Consider the following 26,149-nt stretch of genomic DNA (forward strand, 5'->3'; position numbering starts at 1 on the left):
AGACTGGATTCCTGCAATCCTTGGAGTTGGCAGAACACGTACAGCGCCACTCTCAAGATCTGTACCCGGCTCCACAACATTTACCCAATGGGCAGTGAGGGAAAGGTATCGTCCCTGTCCATGCTTACTGGTCCACGCATCAGTGGTCAGGTGGACCTTGCTACTGACGGCGTTTTGTAGCGCATGTTTAATTTTTCCCTCCACATGATGTTGCAGGGCAGGGACGGCTTGCCTGCTGAAATAAAAGCGGCTGGGCACGTTGTATTGTGGGACTGCCAATGCCATAAAGTTACGGAATGTGTCAGTCTCCACCAGCCTGAATGATAGCATTTCAAGGGCCAGTAGTTTAGCAATGCCAGCATTCAGAGCCTGTGCTCGGGGGTGGTTTGCCGAGTATGGGCGCCTTTTCTCCCATGCCTGTGCTAACGATGGCTGTAGACTGGCCTGGGAGTGTGAGGATGACTGGGAAAGTGGTGCTGTGGGTGGAATTACACTGTGTCTCTGTACAACAGTGCCAGAGATTCTTCCATGGCGATCCTGTGAGGAAGCCGAACCAGCTGTGTGTGAGCTGGAGGAAGAGGCTACAACACGAGCTGAAGAGGTGGTAGGTGGCGCTGTAGGTTGGCCTAGGTCTTCAGTGTGTTTGTGTAACTCCACCACGTGCTTGGTCCGCACATGTTTCCACATATTTGTGGTATTGAGGTTGCTGACACTTTTCCCTCTTTTCACCTTCTGATTACACAGCTTGCATTTGACAAAGCAAATGTCATCTGCAACTGTGTCAAAAAAGGACCAGGCACTGCAAGTCTTGGGAGCGCCCGCTTTGGATTTTGGAAGAGCCATGCTCCTAATGGGTGCCGAAGTGGAGGCTACAGGCAACCAAGTCTGCCCCCTCCCTCTCCCTCCTTTTTGGGCCGTTCGGGGAATCTCTTCCTCAGAGCTGCTCCCACCACCTTCCTGTCCCTCACGCCATGATGGGTCAAGGACCTCATCATCTACACCACCCTCTTCAAACAACTGCTTCTCCTGGGTAGTCTCGACAGCACAGTACGCACCAGAAAGTGGCACCTGAGTCTCATCATCAGATGCGTACTGAGGTGTGCTGCTGACCATAGGCACTGGCCCACCCGCCTCTTCAGATTCAGAGAGAAGAGACAAAACGGTTGCGCATCACTGCATACTACCTCTTCTTCAAATTCTCGAATTCTGCTTGGCTGGCCCCCTCTTTCCAAGCCAAGAGATTCAGAGAACAGAAGTAGAGATGGCTCCTGTCCAGGGCTCTCTGACTGCCTGGGCAATTTGGCAGGTGGTGAAGAGACAGATGGGTGCTCTTCAGTGCTCAGGACCTGAGAGGATCTGGAACTAATTGAAGTCGATGCGTTAGCTGCCATCCATCCGACAACGGCTTCAATTTGGTCCTCGCGCAGCAGTGGGTACGGCTAGCTCCTACAAAGCTGCGCATAAAGGACTGTTCCCTGGTAAAACTGGGGGATGCTGAGTCACTGGTGCCCGCAGCAGGCACAGAATCCCCACGTCCTCTCCCTGCAGGCACAGAATCCTCACGTCCTCTCCCTGCAGAAACTCCACGCCCACGCCCACGACCACATGCCTTACTCCCTGCCTTCTTCATCTTGGTAGACTGATAAAGATAGGCAGAAAAGTACTAAGGGCTTAGTGTGCTTATTCCTGAACAGCTGCTAACAGGTATAAGAAACACTAATTTTATAAAGTGTGGACTAGACTTTAATATGAGCTAATGTGGCCTACACAACTGTAAAGTGGAGTGTTTGGTGAACTTTATTTAGGTTTTTTTTTGTCACAAAAAGACACTGGATGTGCCTAAAGATGTAATAACGATAGTATCACAAACTTTTTGTAGCTATTACAATGTAGGAAGGTAACCTACAATGCAATAGATGAGGCTGCAAAAAATAGGCTAATACTAATCTGGCTGGGGCTGCAGGGCCCAATGCTGCAGAAAGGCTCCTCTATCTACTCCTATATAGTGTGTTTGGAATCAATTTAGCTGAATACGGATGGAACCACCACACTAATAGGAGATATCAGGAAAAATTATGAATTGGCAATAAAGGACAATGTATGAGGCAGTGACACACACTGAGTGCACTACAACCAGACGGGGTTGAAGCACACACTACAGGGTGAGCTGCACTCACACACCAGACCTTGCAGACAGCGGTGAACAGTACAGATGCAGAGCACTGTGCACTAGCGCTGCAAGACCAAAAAAATTTCTCTATCTACTCCTATATAGTGTGTTTGGAACCAATTTAGCTGAATACGGATGGAACCACCACACTAATAGGAGATATCAGGAAAAATTATGAATTGGCAAAAAAGGACAATGTATGAGGCAGTGACACACACTGAGTGCACTACAACCAGACGTGGTTGAAGCACACACTACAGGGTGAGCTGCACTCACACACACAGACCTTGCAGACAGCGGTGAACAGCACAGGGAACTGTGCACTAGCACTGCAAGGCACAGTGATTTAGAAAGTAGCTTGGGTAAAGCAGTATAGAGCAAATAGGTAGCTAAAACTGTCCCTCAGAACAACAGCGTCCTATCCCTAACTGAATTCACAGCAGAGTGAGCTCAAAATGGCGGCGGTGGCTTTTATAGTGCATCATGACATCATTTCAGCAGCCAATCACAGCCATGCCATTAGTTAAGATGCCTACATGCCTAACAGGATGTGCCCACACTTCTTAGGATCCTCATTGGCTGAATAAAATGAAAATGTCTCATTGCATTATGGGAACTTCCGATTCCGGTATACGATATTGCAAAAGTATCGGAATTAAGTATCGGAATTCCGATACCGCGAATATCGGCCGATACCCGATATTTCAGTATCGGAATGCTCAACACTAATGGTCACCCTTTTTATTTCAGAAAACAAAGAACAGCCACAGGTGATTTTACAAATTATCACCTGTTAAAAAAATTCTAGCAAGTGTCCCTATAGATCCCCACTCCCCTAAAGGCCCAACTTTTTTGCAAACGTTAGGTCCGAACTTCTAGGTTGCGAGATACCGGCAAGTAGAGCAGGATCCCATAACCCTTCCAGGCCCCTCACGCACTGAAATCATGAGATCTCTCATGTGATTGCCAAATCTCATGCTTTGCACTGAACAAGCTCTGCGATATCATTTAGGCCATATGCCCAAGTAGCGTTTTTGTAGAGTTTTTGCGGCGTTTTTACGGCCGCAAAAACGCTCGTAAAACAGTCTGCCATGCAAAGCAATGTGAATTCGGATGTGCTGTGCACATGATGCGCTAATTTGCGCGCCGAATTTGCATTGTGTTGCAAAACGCAGCATGACCATTTCTACCGCGATTACGCTGCAAATTCGCGGCCATTGAGGAACATTGAAACGCAGCAAACCCGCAGGTATATGTGGATTTACTGCGTTTCAATTAAATTCAATGGCCGCGAAGTTGCAGCTTAATCGCGGTGCGTGTGGTACCCAGGATGAAGAGGAGACTACAACTCCTCTTCATCCCGGCTACCATGCGGTGAAAAAAAGAATTCAAAAGTTAAAAATAAAAAAAACCTGTATACTCACCTCTCCAGTCTGCTCCCGGTAGCGTCCTCTCTCCTTGGCGTCCCGCGGTGTACTTGCAGGACCTGCGGTGACGTCATTTAGTCCTGCAAGTACACCGCGGGACGCCAAGGAGAGGGGATGCCACCGGGAGCAGACTGGAGAGGTGAGTATACAGGTTTTTTTTATTTTTAACTTTTGAATTCTTTTTTTTTTACTATAGATGCTGCATTTAAAGCATCTAAGTTGGTCACACAATATAAATCCATGCCGGTTGCATGGATTTATATTGTGTGACCAACTTGTCAAGCACTTTTCCAAGTGATGCTCAAAATTGCTTGGAAAAGTTCTTGAAAAAACGCATGCGAAAAGGCATGTAAAAACGTTAAAAAAAAAACGCTTCTCTCTGGCAGAAAAAACGCATGTAAATATGCATGCGTTTTTTCTGCCAGAGAGAGGCAAAAACGCTCTGCATCAAATCTGCTACGTGGGCACATAGCTTTACTGTGCAATCACATCATTCGAGTGGTTACCGTTCGGTAAGTGCTCAGTAAAAGGTGGAGCGGAGGTTTTTTTAGTTCAAAGCGTGAGATCTAGTGAAAACATGCATGCTCTCGTCATTTAACTTTGAGAGGGACAGTGATAGGTGTCCAAATCGATAGTGACCTAACACTAATGAAAATCTGATCCAAAACACATCTGGGAGCACCTTCACACAGGCTCTGGACTGAGATCTAAGGGGTAATGTTTTTCCTTGTGGAGAGTGACACACCAGCTCTGGTATGCCAAGGTGAAGAGGCTTATTTGCCATGCAATGATCATCTGGGAAATTTAGTATGCAAATTGCCTCTTCAGAGAGGAACTCTATACTGCCACCTGTTGGAAGTAGCAATCCTAGGATAAAAGCCAAATCAGAATCTCAATTTGCAGACACAGTGTTTCGGGCTATTGGCCCTCGTCAGCGTAAATTATGAGAACTAATTTGGCTAGGTGAGAGGCTCTGGACTGAGCACTGCACGGTGAATAAGCCTTCTCACCTTGGCATGCCAGAGCTGGTATGTCAGTCTCCGCAAGGAGAAAAGTTATCCCTTAGATCTCAGTCCAGAGTCTCTCACCTAGCCAAATCAGTTCTCATACTTTGCACTGACGAGGGCCAATAGCCTGAAACACCGTGTCTGCAAATTGAGATTCTGATTTAGTTTTTATCCTAAGTCATATTCATAGGCGGATTATAATGAGAACGATCTGGGCTACCGCCCGGGGCTCCGAACCTCCTGGGGGCCCGGGGCTCCGGGGTGTCTATAGCCAGATTGTCCTCATTATTGTCCGGCAGACAGTGGCAGGGGGGGCCCCCGGACCGCTCCCCCAGCAGCGGCGCACAGCCGCTGCTTCTTCTTCGGCCGTGCCAGCACTGCAGCTGTTAACTTCCCTGTGCTGGCCCGGCCGCGTCACTGCTAGGAGACATGGCCCTGTGTGCGGCCGTGTCTCCTAGCTGCGACATCATGCAGTGCGCACCCGGCCTGCAGTGCTGCACCGGAAAGGAGCAGAACCACTGGAGCCGGGAGCAGGACCACTGGAGCCGAGCAGGGGGATGGTGAGTGTGTGTGTGTGTGTGTGTGTGTGTGTGCAGGCAGATATCATTGTGTGATGTCTGTTTATATGTATTTTTGTGCTTCAAATGTGTTTATGCGTGTATGTATATGTCTGTATATGTTTGTGTGCGTGCGTGACTGCGTGCGGCCTCCTGCTGAGCATAGATGGCGCCGTGCGGCCTCCCGCTGTGTATAGGTCATGCCGTGCGGCCTCCCGCTGTGTATAGATGGCGCCGTGTGGCCTCCTGCTGTGTATAGATGGCGTCGTGCTGCCTCCCGCTGTGTATAGGTGGTGCGGTGCGGCCTCCCGCTGTGAATAGGTGGCGCCGTGCGTCCTCCCGCTGTGTATAGGTGGCGCCGTGCGGCCTCCCGCTGTGTATAGGTTGCGCCGTGCGGCCTCCTGCTGTGTATAGATGGCGCCGTGCGGCCTCCCGCTGTGTATAGATGGCGCCGTGCGGCCTCCTGCTGTGTATAGATGGCGCCGTGCGGCCTCCCGCTGTGTATAGGTGGCGCCGTGTGGCCTCCCGCTGTGTATAGGTGGCGCCGTGCGGCCTCCCGCTGTGTATAGGTGGCGCCGTGCTGCCTCCCGCTGTGTATAGATGGCGCCGTGCGGCCTCCTGCTGTGTATAGATGGCGCCATGCTGCCTCCCGCTGTATATAGGTGGCACCGTGCGGCCTCCTGCTGTGTATAGATGGCGCCGTGCGGCCTTCTGCTGTGTATAGATGGCTACGTGCGGCCTCCCGCTGTGTATAGATGGCTACGTGCGGCCTCCCGCTGTGTATAGATGGCTATGTGCGGCCTCCCGCTGTGTATAGATGGCTACGTGCGGCCTTCCGCTGTGTATAGATGGCTACGTGCGGCCTCCCGCTGTGTATAGGATGGCTACGTGCAGCCTCCTGCTGTGTATAGATGGCTACGTGCAGCCTCCTGCTGTGTATAGATGGCTATGTGTGCTCAATATTGAGTCATACAATTAATGTAAGGCTATGTGCCCACGATGCAGAAATGCTCCGGATTTTTCTTGAGCGTTTCTACATCTCCCTGGCAGAAAAAACACATGCGGATTGTACATGCAGATTGTACATGCGGATTGTACATGCGTTTTCCTGACAGGGACATGCTGATGTGAAGCGTTCTTCACTTGCTTTTCCGCATGCGGGTTGACAAGCGCTTTCCAAGCGATTTTAGCATGACTTGGAAAGTGCTTGACAACTTGGTCACACTATATAAATCCATGCAACCGGCATGGATTTATATAGTGTGACCGTAAAAGAATGGTAAAAAATAAATATATAATTACCTTCTGATGGCCTGCCGACGTCAGCGGTCGCGTGACCCGTCACATGATTAAATGACGTCACGGCAGGTCCTTTTCAGACCATTGCGAGCTGCCGGCAAGCCAGAACACATCGGATAAAGACACCGGGGGCCATCAGAAGGTAAGTATAATATTTATTTTTTATTTTATTCTTTTTTTACAGGTTCTATGGTACCCGGGTCCGGAGGAGAGTCTCCTCTTCTCCAAACCCGGGTACCATCCGCACATTGAAACGCATGGATTCTGCATGTACAGATGCAGTGATGCGGATTCCATGTGTTCCAATGCAAGTCAATGGCGGCGAAAGCGCCGAGCTTCCGCAAAATAATTGGTAGTACTGCGGATTTTTCCGCAATGATAATCCGCAGCGGAAATTTCCGCAGCATGTGCACAGCACATGCAGATTATCATTGGGGAACATGGCAGACGTTCTACCAAGCGGAAACGCTTAAAAAACGCATAGTGGGCACACAGCCTAAAAAAAATTATTATAATTAATATTGTGCCAAATTAATTTCACGTGAACTATCACATGATCTATCACAGGGGATCATGTGATATGTCACGTGATACATCAGGTGTGTGTGTGTGGGGGGGGGGCACGCCTTCTAAACTGCCTGGGGCCCTTGCTACTCTTAATCAACCCCTGGTCATATTGCACGACTCGTTAAAGGGTCGATAGTGACTTGTAGGATTGCTGCTTCCAACAGCTGGCGCTATAGAGATCAAGTCCTCTTCATCTTTGAAGAGCAATTTGCATATTAAATTTCCCAGAGGAGCATTGCACAGCAAATAAGCCTCCTTACCTTGGCATGCCAGAGCCAGTCAGCCAGATGTCAGTCTCCACAAGGAGAAACGTTAACCCTTAGACCTTATGGCTGTAAAGAAATAAATCAAACCATGAGAATATTAATGGCAAGCATTATATGTGCAAAAATAAAAAATGCTCTTTTCTGTTTCCTGTACATTTATCTTATAAAATACTATTTAGAAAAGGTTGGCCAACTAATTGAATAGGGATGAGGTGGGCTCATTCCCACAAAGCCCTATTACTTTTACTAGACTCCTCAGCTACAGTCTGGGCTTACTTGGAGCAGTGGAGGTTTTCACATATCTATTATCCTCATGGGAGTAAAAAAAGACTCTTCAACCTTGCACAATTGATGGTGATCAAAGATTTCTGAAAAGTCCACATTTTCTATCATGTACAGAGCTAAAATATCCTAAACTGGATTATTAGCTGCAGAAACAAAGTTGCTTGTGTCTTCAGGGAGCCAGATTAGCAGAAACAGAAACAGCAAGAAGGATCAAAGGTTTTCTCTTCTGACAATGATGCTCCTACATCTGTTTGTTTTTGTCCAGCATGTTATTTAATAGCTTTTTTTGGCAACATCAAAGCCTCATGCAACTGGCCCTTCTCCTTAGCCCTTTCACTCTTGATCTGGGGTTTATTGTTCTCCAGCTGACTATTTCTACATAATTACCTCCAAAATAATAATGTACGTCTGACTTGGTCAATGGTCAAGGCACAATTGAAAGGAGGGAAGTAGTGTTGGAAGGTGGTATTACACAATGCCATGTCATTAGATCTCTGAGAAGTGGCCTCATTGTACATACTAAAAGGTGTTAATGGCCGTCATAATGAGTTCATTTAAACCATTAACATATACAAAGCACAGGGTCTTTTATCTTATTGTTGTAACCAAATAACTATGATGAGTTGTAACAGAATTACCGAAATAGTACCCAAGTATCTAATGAAAAAACGCAAAGTTCCCGTTACAGATGACAGTACAATAGTGATGAACATCATGTACAGATGATACAAGATGATAAAGGTATAATTGCTAGCTTCTGGTTGTTCTTATCGGTAAATAACCCTAATTACTGCTGGGAATGACAGGCAACAACTTAAATCTAGATATAATACAGAAAGATTTACAAGCGCAAATGCAGGAATATACACGTAGAAGCAACATGAAATACATAAGACGTTATTTTGACATTTAATTTCAATGTCCACCAAACTATTAACCATGGTACTAAGACCTGACTATCCTACTGAACCTCCTGATTTATTTAGAAGAACATCTGTAGAACATATGCGGCAGAACATCTTTGTTTGTTCCTCTAGTCCAACATACTGAATATTGCACTGGTGGGACATAAGACAGAGTTGTAATAAGGCAACAAAAGAAGTTAATTCAAAAAGGAATAACTACGAAAAGTGGGCCATTGGTAGTAAATAGTATAGTATCCCAACTAAGTCAAATTAAGCACTGAAAAAACAGATACCAAACCGCATAAAGGCTAAAATAATTTAATCAGAAATGGCATCATAAAATGTTGCAAAAAAACACATATAAGAGTGGAAAAACTCAGAAAACAGAGGGTCAGGATTGGTTTATAAGGAACACAGCATTTATGACACAGAAATGCTCGATCAGTATATTTTTCACATTTAATGAATTGCACATTGGCTAAATGCATAGTGGATGGAATTAGCAAAGTACTAAACAACAAAGTGACAATTGACTGCAGTGTCAGACTGGATGCCAAGAGCCCACCAGGGTCCTTTAATCTGGGGACATACTGTTCAGCTATATGGAAATATTACATCACCACAATTCACAGATTTTTTTATGCTTCTATACAATATTAAACTGGGTAAACTACCCAGTTAAAGAGAACATGTCAGCATGATTTTGTAATGTATAATAAAGACATGACTGTTATGTTTTCTGCTAATTTGATTTTGATGGAGAGGGGTCGGACTATGCACTGGGTCTTCTCCTCCCTGTCTGTAATCCCCGACCCCTCCGCCTGCCTCAGGTCTGTGAATGACAGATCACTGCTGAGATTTCGAACAGAAGAGGCAGGTTATTTGTTATGATAGTGGAGCAACTCACTCAGGAACACACTGAAAACTGCAACTGACCATGACGGTTCCTGTACATACTAGAGATCCTGACCCTACATGACCAGAGATAGCCCTAACCACAGACTAGATGATGGCAACTCGGACTTATGCTGTCTGAAAGGCCGTTGAGCGCTTCACATTCTTCCTAAAGAACCAGAGGGCAGAGCAGAGTGAAAATTACCTATAGAAGGGAAGCGTACTGAAATAGAAAGAGATCCCAGAGTCAGTAAAACAAAACATGAAATACAAAATAAAGGATTAAGTATGTACTGTTAGAGAATATACCGCCTACTTCCTAAAAAGAAACAGAAGATAGGTGCAGGGTAAAGAACATAAACAGCAGAGAGATAAACCCTAGCTGGTCTTTCACTGACTGGCTTAAACTACAACAGTATGGCTGGACATCCAAATGCAGGAAATACCAGCAGGGGGAAAGTATATAAAGCCGCACCTGAAAGGTGATAGGGCAGACAAATGAGTAAATTAAAGCATCTGTTACCCTAAAAGACTGAAGCAAGGATAGCCGAAACTAAACTAAACACCTCGAGAAAAGGTGTATCTGCTGTGGCTCGATGGACAGAGAAGCCGACCACAAAGCAAACGCTCAAGGGTTTGAACCCAGATGCATTACATTATTCACAGACCGGAGGCAGGTGGAAAGGCCGGGGAATCACGGATAGGAAGGAGACGATTCAGTGCACAGTCTGACTCCTGTGAACCAAAATCTAATTAGCAGAAAATTTCAAATGGGGATTAAAGAAGAACCACAAAATGGATTTCCTCACCAAAGGTATCAATGTAATCAGTATTACAGCACCATTACAACCATGTCTTAACTTTACATTTCAAAATCTTGCCGACTGGTTCTCTTTAAACTGATGATGTAATGCTGCCAATAATTGTACATAGTAAACCAGTGTATTGTGCCAAATACTTCATAAATAAGGGCATGGGAGGCTAACCCGGGTATTCACCTGTTGCCCTGTGGGCCGGTCTGAGCCTTAGTATGACGCACCCAGGGGATGGGGGAACGATTCGGCGCCCGGGCCTTGTTGTTGCCTGATCTCGGGGGATATCACGGCGGTCGGCTCCCGGGCCCGTACCCTGGGGTCACTCTTAAAAGAAGGAAGGGGGGAAAGTTATATGGGATAGGGGAATGTTTGTGACGCCACCTGTGGTGCCTGGTGAGGATCACCAGCGCTGCGACAGTCCTCTGAGGCCGGTGTTCAGGCAGCTTAGTTGGTGCGGCTCCCCACAGGTGGTGCGGTGCCTCAGGGCAGCATAGAGAGGGTGTAGAATAAAGCGTTGGCAGGTGCAGAGCCGCGGAGGAAATAACAGACAGAGGCAGTAGTTGAAGTCATCCAAGTCTTTACTCACTGTGGTGTTTACTCAGCTCAGAGCTTCTCTCTGCTGTCACACGGTGAGCTGCGGCCGCCAGGGTGGGGTTCAGCACACTCCCGGTAGTTTAGGAGCGCTTGACAGGACCCCCGCTCTAGTGTGTTCCTCTCTAGTTGAACTTCTCCCGCCTTGTGTCTCCCACTGAGTCCCGTATGGGTACTGCGATGTCCCTTGTGGGTAACATGTAGTTCCCGGACCGACTGGGTGCCCTTCTTGGTGACATGTGGTGAGAATGTGGCGTAAGGCCGGGTCCCTCTGGATAAACTCAGATTAGGGCGTACAGGTGGCGACTTCGCTCCGTCCGTATCCCCCTGGGATCCACATAAGCCTCCGGACTTTTCCGACAGAGATGTGAAGTGCAAAGTCAGATAATCGGGGACCGGTACCCTCTCCTGCGGCCGGGTCTCTCTGGCAGGGCCAGAATGAGGTATGCAGGTGGCGACTCTGCTCCGTCCGCACCCCCTGAGATCCTTTTGCCTGTGGAGCCTATCTCCTCTGCTCCCCTCCTGGGCCTTCTTGATTGGACCCTAGCCGGGGACAGAGCCGGTTATAACTCTGCCTCGACCCCCGTCTCGAGGCCTGAGACCGGGAACCATGGACCCTCAGCCGGCTGCAGCCTTGTGCTAACTTGCCGTCCCAAAGACCCACGACCAAAGACCTTGTTATTAAGATGGCCTCCAGTTATATAGAATTCTAATTAAGTGCTTAGGTAAAATGGTTCCTCCACCCTCACTCACTACGTGGTTCCCCCTAACTTTGGTTCCCCCCAACTCCTCCATTCAGGCCCGGGGCAGCACTATGGTGTTTTAGGCCCCCCTACAGAACTGGAGTGGTGTAGTGTTGAGTGTGTGGTTGGGGTCCTGTGAGGTACTCAATCCTTACCTGGGAGAGGAGATACCACACCTCGTTCTGAGGTGCAGTACCCCTGTGGCGACTGAACCGTCAGGGGCGCCACAAGTACATATATTAATAAATATGAAGCACCATCGCAGCCGACTCTCCAATTCATCATATGAACCTGATGCACTGCTCTAACATTTCAGTGAATGCAGATATTATCAAATCGTCCAGCTATATGGTATGAACATTTAACTATAATACTGTATACTGCGATACACCTACATAACGTAGTATTTACTTTTTATTTGGTGAATATATTTTTGATCTTCCTGCTCTGTCACTAAGGCTGTGTGCCCACTATGAGTTTTTCAAGCGTTTTTGCCGCGGAATTTCCGCAGCAAAAATGCTTAAAAAACGCTTGGTAATACGTGCCCCATGGTCCCCAATGATAATCCGCATGTGCTGTGCACATGCTGCGGAAATTTCTGCAGCGGATTATCAATGCGGAAAACTACGCAGCATGTCCATTAATTTTGCGGACATGCAGCGTAATCGCCACCATTGACTTGCATTGGACCATGTGACATCCGCATCACTGCATCTGCACAATGTGCGGATGGTACCCAGGTCTGGAGGAGAGGAGACTCTCTTCCAGACCCGGATACCATAGAACCTGTAAAAAAAAGAATTTAAAATAAAAAATAAAGATTATACTTACCTTCCGATGTCCTCCCGGTGTTTTCTCTGCTCCGTATGGTCTGCTGTATGGGTCGCGTTGTTGTGAAGGACCTGCCATGACGTCATTGAGTCATGTGACCTGTCACATGACTCAATGACGTCACCGCAGGTCCTTCACACCACCGCGAGCCGCCCAAGACACCGGACGCAGCAGAGAAAACACCGGGAGGACATCGGAAGGTAAATATAATCTTTATTTTTTATTTTTCACCATTCTTATACTTTTTTTTTTAACTAACTTGGTCACACTACTATAAATCCATGCCAGTTGCATGGATTTATATAGTGTGAACAAGTTGTCAAGCACTTTTCCAAGTGATGCTAAAATCGCTTGATAACCCGCATGCAGAAATGCAAGTGAAGAACGCTTGACAAACGCTTCTACCTGGCGGGAAAAACGCATGTAAAGTCCGCATGCGTTTTTCCTGCCAGGGAGAAGCAGAAAAAATATGCAGCTTTTCTGCATCGTGGGCACATAGCCTAAAGGTCCCTTTACAAGAACCAACAGATGGCACGATACGAAAGCTAAATGGTAAACTTTTACTGATCATCGGTCATTTGATTGCCTGGCCACACAGGCAGACCAAAACAAACTGAGCGATCTGTACTGCTGTTCCCTTTTCTGTAACAGTTCTTTTTATATATCGGACCCTGTTTTTTTTCCACACGGGTAGGACTACTAACAACGATTTGAATTGGTAGTGGCTTTTTTTATTTGTTTTTCTACTTTTTATTTATTTATTTGTAATTTATTTTACACCTAAGGTTGTAAACAATCTCTGGAGGGGGGCGGATTTTTTTAATCTGGATCCAGAGGAGGAAGCACTTTTTTATTACTGTATTCACAGCCTTGTTTTGCCCTGTGAATACAGTGATCAATAAGGCAGAAACGGGAAAAAAACGTCTGTGCCTTTTCTATGAGTCTAACAGCTGGATCCCTGCTCCAACAGCTGCACAATCACATGCTGATGCTCCTCTATGTTGTGACATTTTAGCACGTCACTGAAAAGTAGAAAGTGGACCACCAGGAAGTTTAAAGTTTGTCCGGAAGTGGTTAAAGGTTGTAACACCTATGGATCATGACCCACTGGCTACGACCGTGCTTACCCTGAAGGGACGGACCTCAGCTGCTACCTGGTATTCACTGGAGTCTCTGATGGTCAGGCTAGTGCGGCAGGTAGCTACAGGTAGCTGCTACATACCACTTCAGAGCAGTGTCCGGAGCAGTAGCAGCTGACCCAAAGTGTCAGAGACGCTGGTTCAGATTGTGTGTCCCAGACAGGATAGAACGGCCACTAGTACAAGTCCACACTGTGCAGTTTCTGGAGAGCAGCCAGGGTGGCCACTGGGACAGGTTCAGACTGTGAAGTTTCTGGACAGAGGACAGGATAGCCACTGAGACAGGTTCAGACTGTGCTGCTTCTGGATAGCAGACAGGATGGCCACTGGGACCGGTTCAGATCATGCAGTTTATGCATAGCTGATAGGGCAGCCACTGGGACAGGTTAAGACTGTGCAGTTTCTGGATAGCAGAAAGGTCAGGAATGCAAGCGGGATACAGGTTAAACAAAGCAGGATCTGATTAGACAAAGCAGACAAGGGGACCTAACAGCAGGCAGGCGAGTATTATTATTATTATTTATTATTATTATAGCACCATTCATTCCATGGCGCTTGACATGTGAAAGGGATATACATAGCACAAACAATTAGAATAAATTTGAACAATACAAGTCGGCGACTGGTACAGGAGGAGCGAGGACCCTGCCCGCAAGGGCTCACAATCTACAAGGAATGGGTGAGGATACAGTAGGTGATTATTATTATTTATTATAGTTATATGTTTATATATGTTATATGTTTAAAAGGGGTATACATAGCAAACAACAAGTACAATAATTTGAACAAAAACGAGTCAGTGACTGGTGCAGGAGGAGAGAGGCCCCTTCCCGCGAGGGCTCACAGTCTACAAGGGATGGGTGAGGATACAGTAGGTGAGGGTACAGCTGGTTGTGCAGTGATATGGTGGAGCGGAGGTTACTGCAGGTTGTAGGCTTGTCGGAAGAGGTGGGTCTTCAGTTTCCTTTTTAAAAATTTCTACGGTAGGCGAGAGTCTGATATGTTGGGGTAGGGCGTTACAGAGTAGGGGGGATGCACGGGAGAATTCTTGTATGCGATTGTGGGAAGGGGAGATAAGAGGGGAGTAGAGAAGGAGATTTTGTGAGGATCGGAGGTTGCATGTAGGTAAGTACCGGGACACTAGGTCACAAATGTATGGAGGAGACAGGTTGTGGATGGTTTTGTAAGATTAGGGTCTTGAACTGGAGTCTCTGGGCAACGGGAAGCCAGTGCAGGGATTGACAGAGGGGAGAGGCTGGGGAATAGTGGGGGGACAGGTGGATTAGTTGGGCAGCAGAGTTTAGGATAGATTGCAGGGGTGCGACAGTGTTAGAAGGGAGGCCACAGAGCAGGAGGCTGCAGTAGTCAATGCGAGAAATGACGAGAGCGTGCACTAGTGTTTTTGCAGATTCATGGCTGAGGAATGTGCGGATCCGGGAAATATTTTTGAGTTGGAATCGGCAGTAAGTGGAAAGGGCTTGGATATGAGTTTTGAAGGAGAGATCAGAGTCAAGGGTTACCCGAAGGCGGTGAGCTTGCGGGACTAGTGAGAGTGGACAGCCATTGACTTTGATAGATAGGTCAGATGGAGTGGTTGAGTGAGATGGTGGAAAGATGATAAATTCAGTTTTATGCATATTACGTTTTAGGAATCTAGCAGAGAAGAAAGATGAAATAGCGGACAGACATTGTGGGATTCTGGTTAGTAAGGAGGAGATATCAGGTCCAGAGAGGTAGATCTGTGTGTCATTAGCATAGATGTGATTCTGAAAGCCGTGAGCTGTGAGCCTGTCCCAGGCCGAAGGTGTAGATGGAGAAAAGCAGGGGTCCTAGAACTGAGCCTTGCGGTACACCGACAGATAGGGGTCGATATGAGGAGGTGGTGTGTGAGTGGGAGACACTGAATGTCCTGTCCGTTAGGTATGAGGAGATCCAAGACAGGGCCAAGTCTGTGATGCCGAGAGATGAGAGAGTCTGTAGTAAGAGGGAATGGTCTACTGTGTCGAATTCGGATGACAGGTCTAGAAGGAGAAGGACAGAGTAGTGTCACTTGGATTTTGTGGTTAGTAGGTCGTTGATGACTTTAGTAAGAGCAGTTTCAGTGGAGTGGTGCGGTCGGAAGCCAGATTGTAAGCGGTCAAAGACGGAGCAGGAGGAGAGGTGGGGGGACAGTTCAAGATGGACGTGTTGTTCCTGAAGTTTTGATGCATAGGGGAGAAGTGATATGGGGCGATAGCTAGACAGAGAGGATGGGTCAAGGGATGGCTTTTTGAGGATGGGTGTGATCGAGGCATGTCTGAAGCATGAGGGGAAGACACCAGTTGTTAGTGACAAATTGAAGAGGTGGGTTAGGGATGGGATGAACACTGTGGTAAGGTTTGGGATGATGTGGGAAGGGATTGGGTCAATTTCACAGGTGGTAAGATGTGACTTGGAGAGTAAAGAGGAAAGTTGATCTTCCGTGTTGGCAGAGAAGCTGGTTTTGGAGGAGGAGAGTTGAGTAGTTATGAGAAGGGACTGTGGGGACTTATGGCAAAATCTTTGCCTTATGTTGTCAATCTTCAGCTTGAAGAATGAGGCAAAGTCTTCAGCTGAGATGAGTGAAGAGGAAGGGGGAGCTAGGAGACAGAGGAGAGAATTGAAAGTACTGAATAGCTGTTTAGGGTTGTGAGACAGGGAGGATATGAGAGATGAGAAGTAGGTTTGTTTTGCTGCAGTGAGTATGGACCTGAAAGTAGTGAGGGATTGTTTGAATGCGTTGAAGTGCTAGTTGGAGTGGGACCTTTTCCATCTCCGTTCAGCAACCCTGGAAGCCCGTCTCAGTTCTATAGTCAGGCTGGTGTGCCAGGGTTGCTTGTTGATTGTATAAACTAAGTATAAACTAACTTTGCATAAACGTTGCTCTGGCACCTCTCAAAGGCGGAGGTGCCTTAAGTACTTAGTGTGTCCCAGCGCTCACCCTAAGCACACTGCCAGGAGATTTGCCAGACATGCACAGACCCTGGGGAATGGGAGCGGAGGCAGGAGACGCAGACGGTCAGCCAGGGCGGTGAGTGAGTCGTCTTCCTTGGCAGGTGAAGGGAGCGGAGGCATGCAAGAACACCAGCACTACAAAGGTGTTTTTCCATTGCTAGAACTACTTTTTCATGATCTAAAGTACATTAGAGAGATAATCCTGGATCTCAAAATGAATAGGCTATCCTTAGGTTAGCAGACCAATATCAGATCAATGGGTTCCAACTCTTGCCACCCTTGCTGATTAGCTGATTGAGGGGACTACAGCCCCTTAATTCTGGTAAAGCACAGCTCTGTACATTTTGTAGTGGTTGTGCTGGGAATTACAAATCACAAAAGTTTTGTCACCTTGAAGGTAATGGAGCTGAGTGGCAATACAAGACATTAACAAAAACACAAGAGCTTTGTCTGGTAAAAAATGAAGAGAATATGGCAACCCCTTTAATCCCTTAAGGAGTTGGACCGAGCCACTTTGTAAGTTAATGACCGAGCCTCATTTTTTAAAATCTGACATGCGTCACTTCATGTGGTAACAACTCTGGAATGCCTCAACATATCCCAGTGATAGGGCATTGTTTTTTTGTGACACATTGTACTTAATGTTAGTGGTAAATTTTGATTAATATGATTTGTGCTTATTTATGAAAATATTGAAAATTTCACAGAAAATGTGAAAAGTTTGCAATTTTCAAACTTTGAATTTTTATGCCCTTCAATCAATTAGTTATACCACACAAAATAGTAAATAAATGTTTCCCATACAGGTGAAAACAGAAGTTTACATACACTATATAAAAAAACACATATGCGTGTTTTTCTCAATATCCGACATGAAATCAGAATAAACCTTTCCTGTTTTAGGTCAATTAGGATTACCATAATTTTTAACATTTGCAAAATGCCAGAATGATGACATAAAGAATGTTTTAAGGCATTATGTTAATTATGGTAATCCCAATTTACCTAAAACGGGAAAGGTTTATTCTGATTTCATGTCAGATATTGAGAAAAACATGCATATGTATCTTTTTATATAGTGTATGTAAACTTCTGGTTTCAACTGTATGTCAACTTTATATCAGAATCCTTTTTGAAACCTTTTTGTTAGGAAGTTAGAAGGGTTAAAAGTTTATCAGCATTTTTTCATTTTTCCAACTAAATTTACAAAACTAATTTTTTAGGGACCACATCATATTTGGAGTGACTTTTAGGCACCTATATGACAGAAAATACCCAAAAGTGACACCATTTTAAAAACTGCACCCCTAAAAGTGCTCATAACCACATTCAATAAGCTTATCAACCCTTTAGGTGCTTCACATAAATTAAAGCAATGTGGAAGGAAAAACGTAAATTTTAATTTTTCCCACAAAAATTTTGCTTAAGTCCCAAATTTTTCATTTTCACAGGGGTAACAGGAGGAAATAGGCCATACAATTTGTTCTGCAATTTTTCCTGAGTACACCAATACCCCATATGTGGTGTAAAACTACTGTTTGGGCGTACGACAGGTCTCGATAGGGAAGAAGCACAGTTTGACTTTTGGAGCGCAAAATTGGCAGGAATAGATAGCAGACACCATGTCGCGTTTGCAAAGCCCCTGATGTACCTAAACAGTGGAAACCATCCACAAGTGACCACATTTTGGAAGCTAAATCCCTCATGGAATTTATCTAGAAGTGATGTGAGCACCTTGAACCACAGGTGCTTCACAGAGTTTTATAACATTGAGCTGTGAAAATGGAAAAATAAATTGTTCCCACAAAAATGTTGCTTTGGTCTCAAATGTTTCATTTTCACAAGGCAAGAGAAGAAAATGGTTTACACAATGTTTTGTGCGATTTCTCCTGAGTACACCATTACCCCATATGTGGTAGAAAACTACTGTATGGGCTCACAGCAAGGCTCGGAAAGGAAGAAGCAGCATGTGACTTTTGGAGAGAAAAATTGGCTGGAATAGGTAACGGACGCCATGTCGCGCTTGCAGGGCCCCTGACGTGCCTAAATAGTAGAATCCTTCCACAAGTGACCCCATTTTGGAAACTATACCCCTCAAGGAATTTTATCAGAGGTGTGGTGAGCATTTTGAACCCAATAAATTTTGTTTTAGCCCCAAATTTTTCATTTTCACAAGGATAACAGGAGAAAATGGACCATATAATTTGCTTTACAATTTCTCCTGATTACAGGGATTTGTGGTCAGAAACTCTTGTTTGGGCACATAACAAGGCTTGTAAAGGAAGGAGTGCTATTTGATTTTTGAAGTGCAAGATTGTCTGGAATAGGTTGTGTACGTCATGTCAAATTTGGAGAGCCGTCAATTTCCAAAACAGCAGAAACCCCCTAAAAGTTACCCCATTTTGTAAACTACGCCCCTCAAGGAATTTATCTATGGGTGTGGTGAGCATCTTGAACCCATTGGTGCTTCACAGAATTTTATAATATTGAGCCCTAAAAATTAAATATTATGTTTTTGTCAACGAAAATGTTTCTGAAGGCCCAAATTTTTAATTTTTGCAAGGGTAAAATCACATAATTTTTTGTGCAATTTTTCTTGAGTACAGGGATACCCCATATGTGGTCAGAAACTGTTGTTTGGGCACACAGCAGGGTTCGAGGGGGAAGGAACAGCATTTGATTTTTGGGGCACAATTATTGCTAGAATAGATTGCGGACACCATGTCACATTGCCAGAGGCTTTGAGATATCAAAACAGCAGAAACCCCTACATTTTGGAAACTATGACTCTCAAAGAATTCCTCTAGGGGTGTAGTGAGCATTTTAAACCCAAAGGTATTTCACAGAATTATAATAACATAGGGCTGAGAAAATGTAAAATTACATTTTTTAAACTAAAATGTTGTTTTAGCCCCAAGTTTTTAATTTTCAAAAGGGCAAATAGGAAAAAATGAACCACAGAATATGTTATGCAATTTCTCCTGAGCACGGCAATACCCCATATGTGGTCGGAAATTACTTTTCAGGCTAAGTGCAAAATTCAGAAGGGAAGGATTGCCATATCGGAGTGCAGAATTGCCTCGAATGGTTTGTGGGTGCCATGTCACATTGGCAGAGCCTCTAAGGTGTCAGGACAGCAGGATTCCCCCTTAAGTGACCCTATTTTACAAACTACACCTCTTAATGAAATCATCTAACGGTGCAGTCAGCATATTGATACCACATGTGTTTCACAAAATAATTACATTTTTACCACAAACATTTTGTTTTTAACATTTTCACATGGGGAAATGGGGAAAAATGGCACCAACATTTGTCACACAATTTCTGCTAAACATGAAAATACCCCATATGTGTCTGTACAGTACTGCTTAGCCACACGACGAGACTCGGGAGGGAGGAAGTGTTATTTGACTCTTGGAGAACAAATTATCGCAGAATAATTTGCAGACTCCATATACACAGCAAGATCAGAATCCCCTCTCCAGTGACCCCATTTTGGAGATTGCACCACTCTGTTGTTCTAGCCCCAGATTTTACATTTTAACAATGGCAAAGGGGGAAAATGTGTGTGTGTGTGTAGTTTCAAGGGAAGGCTTGAGGTTGAGTCCTCCTTTCCTCTTGGTGTGAAGACCTAGGAAGGCAGCTTTTCCTGCCGCACCAAAAGAGCAGGCAGAATGACTCCACAGAGAAACTCCCCATGCAGCCCCCCATGAATTCATTAACTTCCATGAAACCATCCCTGTCCCATGGTGATGGATCTTTCACTTATGACTCCATCCCTTGGCAGGAGAATGCAAGTCAGCACCCTGGTTCTCTGTCAGTGGTCACTACAGTTTGGGGAGTTACAATTACTTCTCAAAGTCAGGTACTAGGAAACCCAATAATTAATGCAAACAATCTATTAAATTCAGTGGCCAATCCCGTGGCATCTGGCATGAACAGCAATAGTGCTGGTATGAACTCCCACAGTTTGCTGGGCAGTTTTCCTCAAAGGGAGTATCCAACCAGCCGTACATGCAGCAAGGCATGTATGGGTGTCCAAACTACACAGGGGGCGGTGGATTTGCAGGGAGCTATCCTGGAGTTTCTAATAACCCTTCTGGAATGGGCAATCCACCTCACACAAGGCCATCTGCAGACTTGACCCAGCCTGTGGCTGCTGCAGCTGTGGTTGCTGCAGCTGCTGCTACAGCTACCGTAATAGCAACCCCTACACCTTAAGAGACGCCTTTTTGCCTCACTTCTTCCGTGTGACCTCAGCATCGGGGTGGGGAGGCACAGGATCCATTATCCCCTCTGATGGCATTCAGATATAAGTAACATACCCTTTACTACTTTTTGTACTTATTTGGCAACCTGGGGCTGATTAATTAGTGTGGGATCCAGTTTACCATTGTCTAAGGCCAGAAATGCATCCTATATATCACTATTGTACTGCACTAGCACTTTGATTTGGATTTTGATTGCCTTATTTTTATTTTTATTGCAATAGTTTATGAGCTTGGATGTATTTTTTCTCCTGCATATTATTGCATTTGCATTTTGCACTTTTTCCATTATGCCTGTGATTATCTACATATATAGTTCTTTAATCCCTAGGATCCCTGTATATGGCCTGTGATTTCCTATTTTATGGAGGCCCATTGCCCTGTCTTTTTATATATTTTCTTTGGTTATGTTTAATACAATAAAAACATTTATTTTACTTTTTTTGCTGGAATCTCTTTTTATCTAGAAACATACCTATCTTTGTTACGGATTGTTGATGTATCTCTTGTTTAAGTGTGCAGTTAATATTAGAATTTCTGTTGGGACATAGATGACTAAATGCATTAGGCCTGTCAGATTACATTGCCAGTACGCCTGTTAGACCCTGCCTATGGCTTGGTCTAACAGGCCACCATACTTTGCACACTAAGTCATTGTTTGACCTCTGGGTGCCATGACAAACATCGCTCCCTGTGACTTCGTTGTGGGGGTGCCGATGGAGGTGAGAGAGGGAGCCCCTCACTCACAGCCTTCTATTGATGGCAGCATCTGAAGGGTGAATCAGCCAGTGACTGGCTGTTACCGCTCTGGCTGTTACTTCAGGAGTTTGGCTATCAGCTAAGCTGAGCTCCAGGTGGAAATCAGGGATGGAAGGGCTGATATTTCATATTGACTAACTTATCACAGTGGGGATCGCTAAAATGAGTCTCCGCATCTCTTCTCGTGCCAGTTAGGTGTCGGTGACTGCTGCCTGCATGGAGCTGTCACTGTGTGTATTCACACACTGACAGTTTAAATCCATGACAGGTATAGCACGTCATGATGCGGGAACTGACACACCGCTCATGACGTGCTATACCCGTCATGCAACGTTAATGGGTTAATCCGCTGACTGGAGGAAGCTGCCGAGAGTGGGGGCCCATATACTCTAGATGGCCTATTCTAAAGGTGTGACCTTAGATTTGCTGTCCCTTTTATGTCTTGTGATCTAATGGTTTACTCACCTCCTTAGGCTCCTGAGATGCACCCTTCTGTGTCTAGTCTCTGTGTCGCCCCTGAGGGTTCAGTCGCCACAGGGGTACTACACCTCAGTAGAGGTGTGGTATCTCATCTTCCAGGTAAGGATGGAGTATCTCTCAGGACACCACTTCACCATTCAACACTACACCACTCCTGTCCTGAAGGGGGCCCAAATGCACCAGGGTGCTGCCCCGTCCCGGGATATAGGAGATGGGGGGAACCAAAGATAGGGGGAACCATGTAGTGGGTGAGGGTGGTGAACACACTTTTAGGTTACACTTATTCATTCATATTTAATCTTCAGCCATCTTAAGTTCAGGGTCTTTGATTGTGATCTTCATCGCTGATTGTGGCCTTCTGCTAGAACCTGCAGTGAAGATACACGGTCCTCGTCCTCTGGCCTTGAGACCAGGAGCGGGTCAGAGTTAACCACTGCCTCTACCCGGTCAAGGTCCCTACCTAAGAAGGCCTGGAGGGGAGTAGAGGAGACAAGCTTCACAGGCAAAAGGATCCCTGGGGGATACGGACGGAGCGGCACATGCCACCTGTATTTCTTACTCTGGCCTAGGCTGAGGGACTCCTGCTGCAAGAGGGCTGACCGGCCCCCGATATCTCACTTTGTTACTTCACGTCTCAGTCAGAAAAGCCCGGATGCTTAGTGGATCCCAGGAGGGATACGGACGGAGCGGCATACGCCACCTGTACCGCTCTACCTGCGTTTATCCAGTGGGACCTGGCCTTACACCTAGTTCTAACCACACAAACAGTCAAGCGAAGACTCAGTGGGAGAACTCACCTAGGAGAGGAACACACACACCAGAGGGGTCTCGACAGGTGCTCCTGATCTATCTGGAAAGTGCTGGACGCCCCTTCCTGGTGGCCGCAGCACGCCGTGAGGAGCAGAGGGAAGCTTTGCGGCTGAAACTTCATCAAGTGAGTAAAAACCCTGGATGACTTCACACCCCGCTTCAGCCTGTTATTTCCTGCGCGGCACTGCACCCACCATCCTTTCCCACACTGCCCTGAGGTCCGCTCCGCCTGCGGGGAGCCGTCCCATCTTAGCTGCCTGTAAAACCGGCCTCAGTGGACTGAAGCAGCGCTGGTGTCCATCACCGGGAACCGTAGGTGGCGTAGTCGGAAAATTACCACTCAACCCTGAAAGCCCATTAAATCTTTTATGTGACCGCCCTGGGCACGGACCGGGTCCAGACCACGACTGCCTCCCCCGCTACCCCTACACCGGCCCAGCTCCTAATAACCCCATCTACCAGGGAGGGCTGTGAGCGTCACATCGCTAATAAGACATTTGATGTGATATCCCTGTTCAGTGCATCTTATAGTATTAAAAATACTCTTCACATCCAGTTTTGGATTAGGTGCGTAGAATTTGTTGCAGATGTATCCCTCTATTCGTTAACGTAAAAATTCAATTTAGTCACATCATAGAAAGTCAGTATTTGAGTGATTGCAAACTACAGACATTAAAATAAAACCACATCTAAAATTCAGGTCAGCAGGCACAATTTAATGGATATAGCAGCAACTATTTTATCTACTTCGCTTCCAGTTTCTGTTTTGCTTTCTGAAATGATGGCATTTAAAATGGCTTGAAGCCAAAGTACTTATGTCTGAATTTTAAGGGCTGTTAAATGTCGGATTTGTTTCCATAAAAGGTTATATATTTTCATGTATTACAGTAAAGATACAGTAAAAACACTTATAGCATTTCGATATGTTGCAGTCACATGTTTTTCTGATGTCTTTAGTCAATTCTGTAGTTTCTATTTGCCATCATGTTATATTGCGTTTTATTAATATCCCTATCTTTCTTCCACATCAGCTTTTGTACTGGGGATCAATAAGCTCATATATTATATATATTAATGGCATATCATTAAAAAATTTAAAATATGCTGAAGAGTCCAGAAGACTTTCTCTCTTTTCTGCTGTCAGCACTAGGCCATTCTACCTTTCACTTAAATAAATGAGTCATGTGAAATATACAGCATGCTATAACCTTTTGAAGGAACCCTAAACACAGAAAAATGTACAAGAAAATTAAAAATAATCCAGCAATTTCTCCCTTAATCTCCTCCTTACCTTTTACCCTTTTTGTCTCATATTACAATAAAATCTGAGAAATACATAAAGAAATTTCTTTCTCAGGAGTTTAGTCATGTCTTTCTTCTTCCTCATTTTCTTGCATATGGCTGTAAGACAACTGACTGCAGCGGTCTCTCAGCTAAGCACTCTCTGGAATAGGATACAAGATTGAAAAACTCTGCCCCCTTGTCACAAGACAAAGATAGAATTTATTATTATTATTTATAATAATTAGTGAGGGTAACTTTATTTCTTGTTTCATTTAAACATTTATTTCTAGATTTAGTGTTCTTTGCCAGACAGATTATCTACAGTAATTTTCTTAAAATGACTTGTGTCTTTCTTTTTAAAAACAGGAAAAAAACTGACCAAGACCACCTAACAGAATAAAACAAGTGTGAACAAGTGCAAGCTGCTCTGACTGCATAATATACATAAAAAAATACAGCAGCACTCTGTGAGTGCTAAAGAATACAGCAGCACTTTGTAAGAGTAAAGATGTATGCAAACACTGAATATAAGAAATTAAAACTGCATTTCTGCTATATGGAATATACTTGAAAGTACTGCATGTGTGCTCACAAGCCATGACAAGGCGTACCTTTCTCTGGTAGGACCCTAAACATAATATTTATCAGAAAATGCCTCTACCGGGCAGGATCAAGTACTAAGGCAGGATCAAGTACTAATTAAACACAGCTTTAGGCTTATGGGAGGAGTGCACAGTCAAATATGGAGGCAGTCACCACCTACAATGGTGAACTACAAAAAACAAAAAAATTGACCAGCACCTGCTAAAAGAGTAAAGCAAATGTGAACAGGTATAAGCTGCAATGACTGCATAATATACAAAGAAAAGAATAAAGCAGCACTCTGTAAGCGCCAAGATGTATGCAAACATTGAATATATGAATTTCTTTGCTAAGTACCTTCATATTCAATGTTTGCATACATCTCAGTGTATACATATTGCTGCTGTATGCTGTTATTTTGTCTATTGGCACATTCTGTCTTCGTAAGGCCACGTTCACACATTCAGTATTTGGTCAGTATTTTACATCAGCATTTGTAAGCCAAAACCAGGAGTGGAATAATCAGAGGAATAGTATATTGGAAACACGACTCCACTTCTGTATTTTTCACCCACTCCTGGTTTTGGTTTATAAAGACTGATGTAAAATACTGACCAAATACTGAATGTGTGAACGTGGCCTAAGTCAGATTTTTTTTATTGGTCACAACTCAAAGGATCTTACAATTTAATATTTCTGATTCTTAGAATCTCTAGTTCTTATATTTCACATACGCATTATTGTATTTCACATACACAAAAACTATTAATAGCAAATCTAGCTTGACTTCTCTATGGATCATTCTTAGTGGTCCCAAACATGCACCCCCTTCACTGCCCTCTGATAAGATTAACAGTGATTACAGAGACAGGATTAAACACTGTGTTCACGTAATCGGGAGCTTGGTGCACCCTAGGTGAGGCCAAAGAGTTTATTGCTCTTTCTCACCTATATGTTTTCCATCTATCTCTGGCTCTTGTACAAGCAGAGCTGTCAATCAAGTGAGAGAGTGGGTGGAAAACAAGTAGGTGGTAAGGTGCCCTGAACTGTTTGGCCATGCTGAGGGTGCTTGCTTTGAACAGTCATTTTCAACCAGAAGTGATGAGAAAAATATGGATGAATGAATAGTGTAGGAGTCAATTTTAAAACTTTTAGAATACTTTTGAGAACTTTCTATCAGAGATATGTTAATTTTAATGACAAAAATAGTATGGTCTGCAATGTAATAATGGCATAAAAATATGAATCCTTGGAAAACATGATGAATTATATTATAAAACAATCATGAACCAACAGTTTTTTTTTATTTATTCCAAAAACAAATCCATTACTGTGTTGGTCCTATAATTGATGGAAGCCATGACATTAGAGAAAACAGATTTATTAGTAAATTGGAATAGCTAGGTTTCTTAAACTTTAATGGAGATTTTAAAAATAGAAAATAAAAAAAAATACATCAAGTGAATGATAAATAGAAATAAGTTTGTAATAAAA

General features: G+C 44.7%; 1 protein-coding gene and 1 pseudogene across 4 annotated transcripts in view; both read left to right on the forward strand.

Annotated features, from left to right (window-relative positions):
• Positions 1-20,693, forward strand: part of LOC141166787 (zinc finger MIZ domain-containing protein 1-like) — a 99,430-nt pseudogene extending 78,737 nt beyond the window's left edge.
• DLC1 (DLC1 Rho GTPase activating protein) overlaps positions 1-26,149 on the forward strand; it is an 869,826-nt gene that overhangs the window by 676,176 nt on the left and 167,501 nt on the right. The window lies entirely within an intron of this gene.

Source organism: Phyllobates terribilis, unplaced genomic scaffold (assembly GCF_046119375.1).
Source record: "Phyllobates terribilis strain yellow unplaced genomic scaffold, ASM4611937v1 Scaffold_1__5_contigs__length_1240528914, whole genome shotgun sequence".
Taxonomy (NCBI): domain Eukaryota; kingdom Metazoa; phylum Chordata; class Amphibia; order Anura; family Dendrobatidae; genus Phyllobates; species Phyllobates terribilis.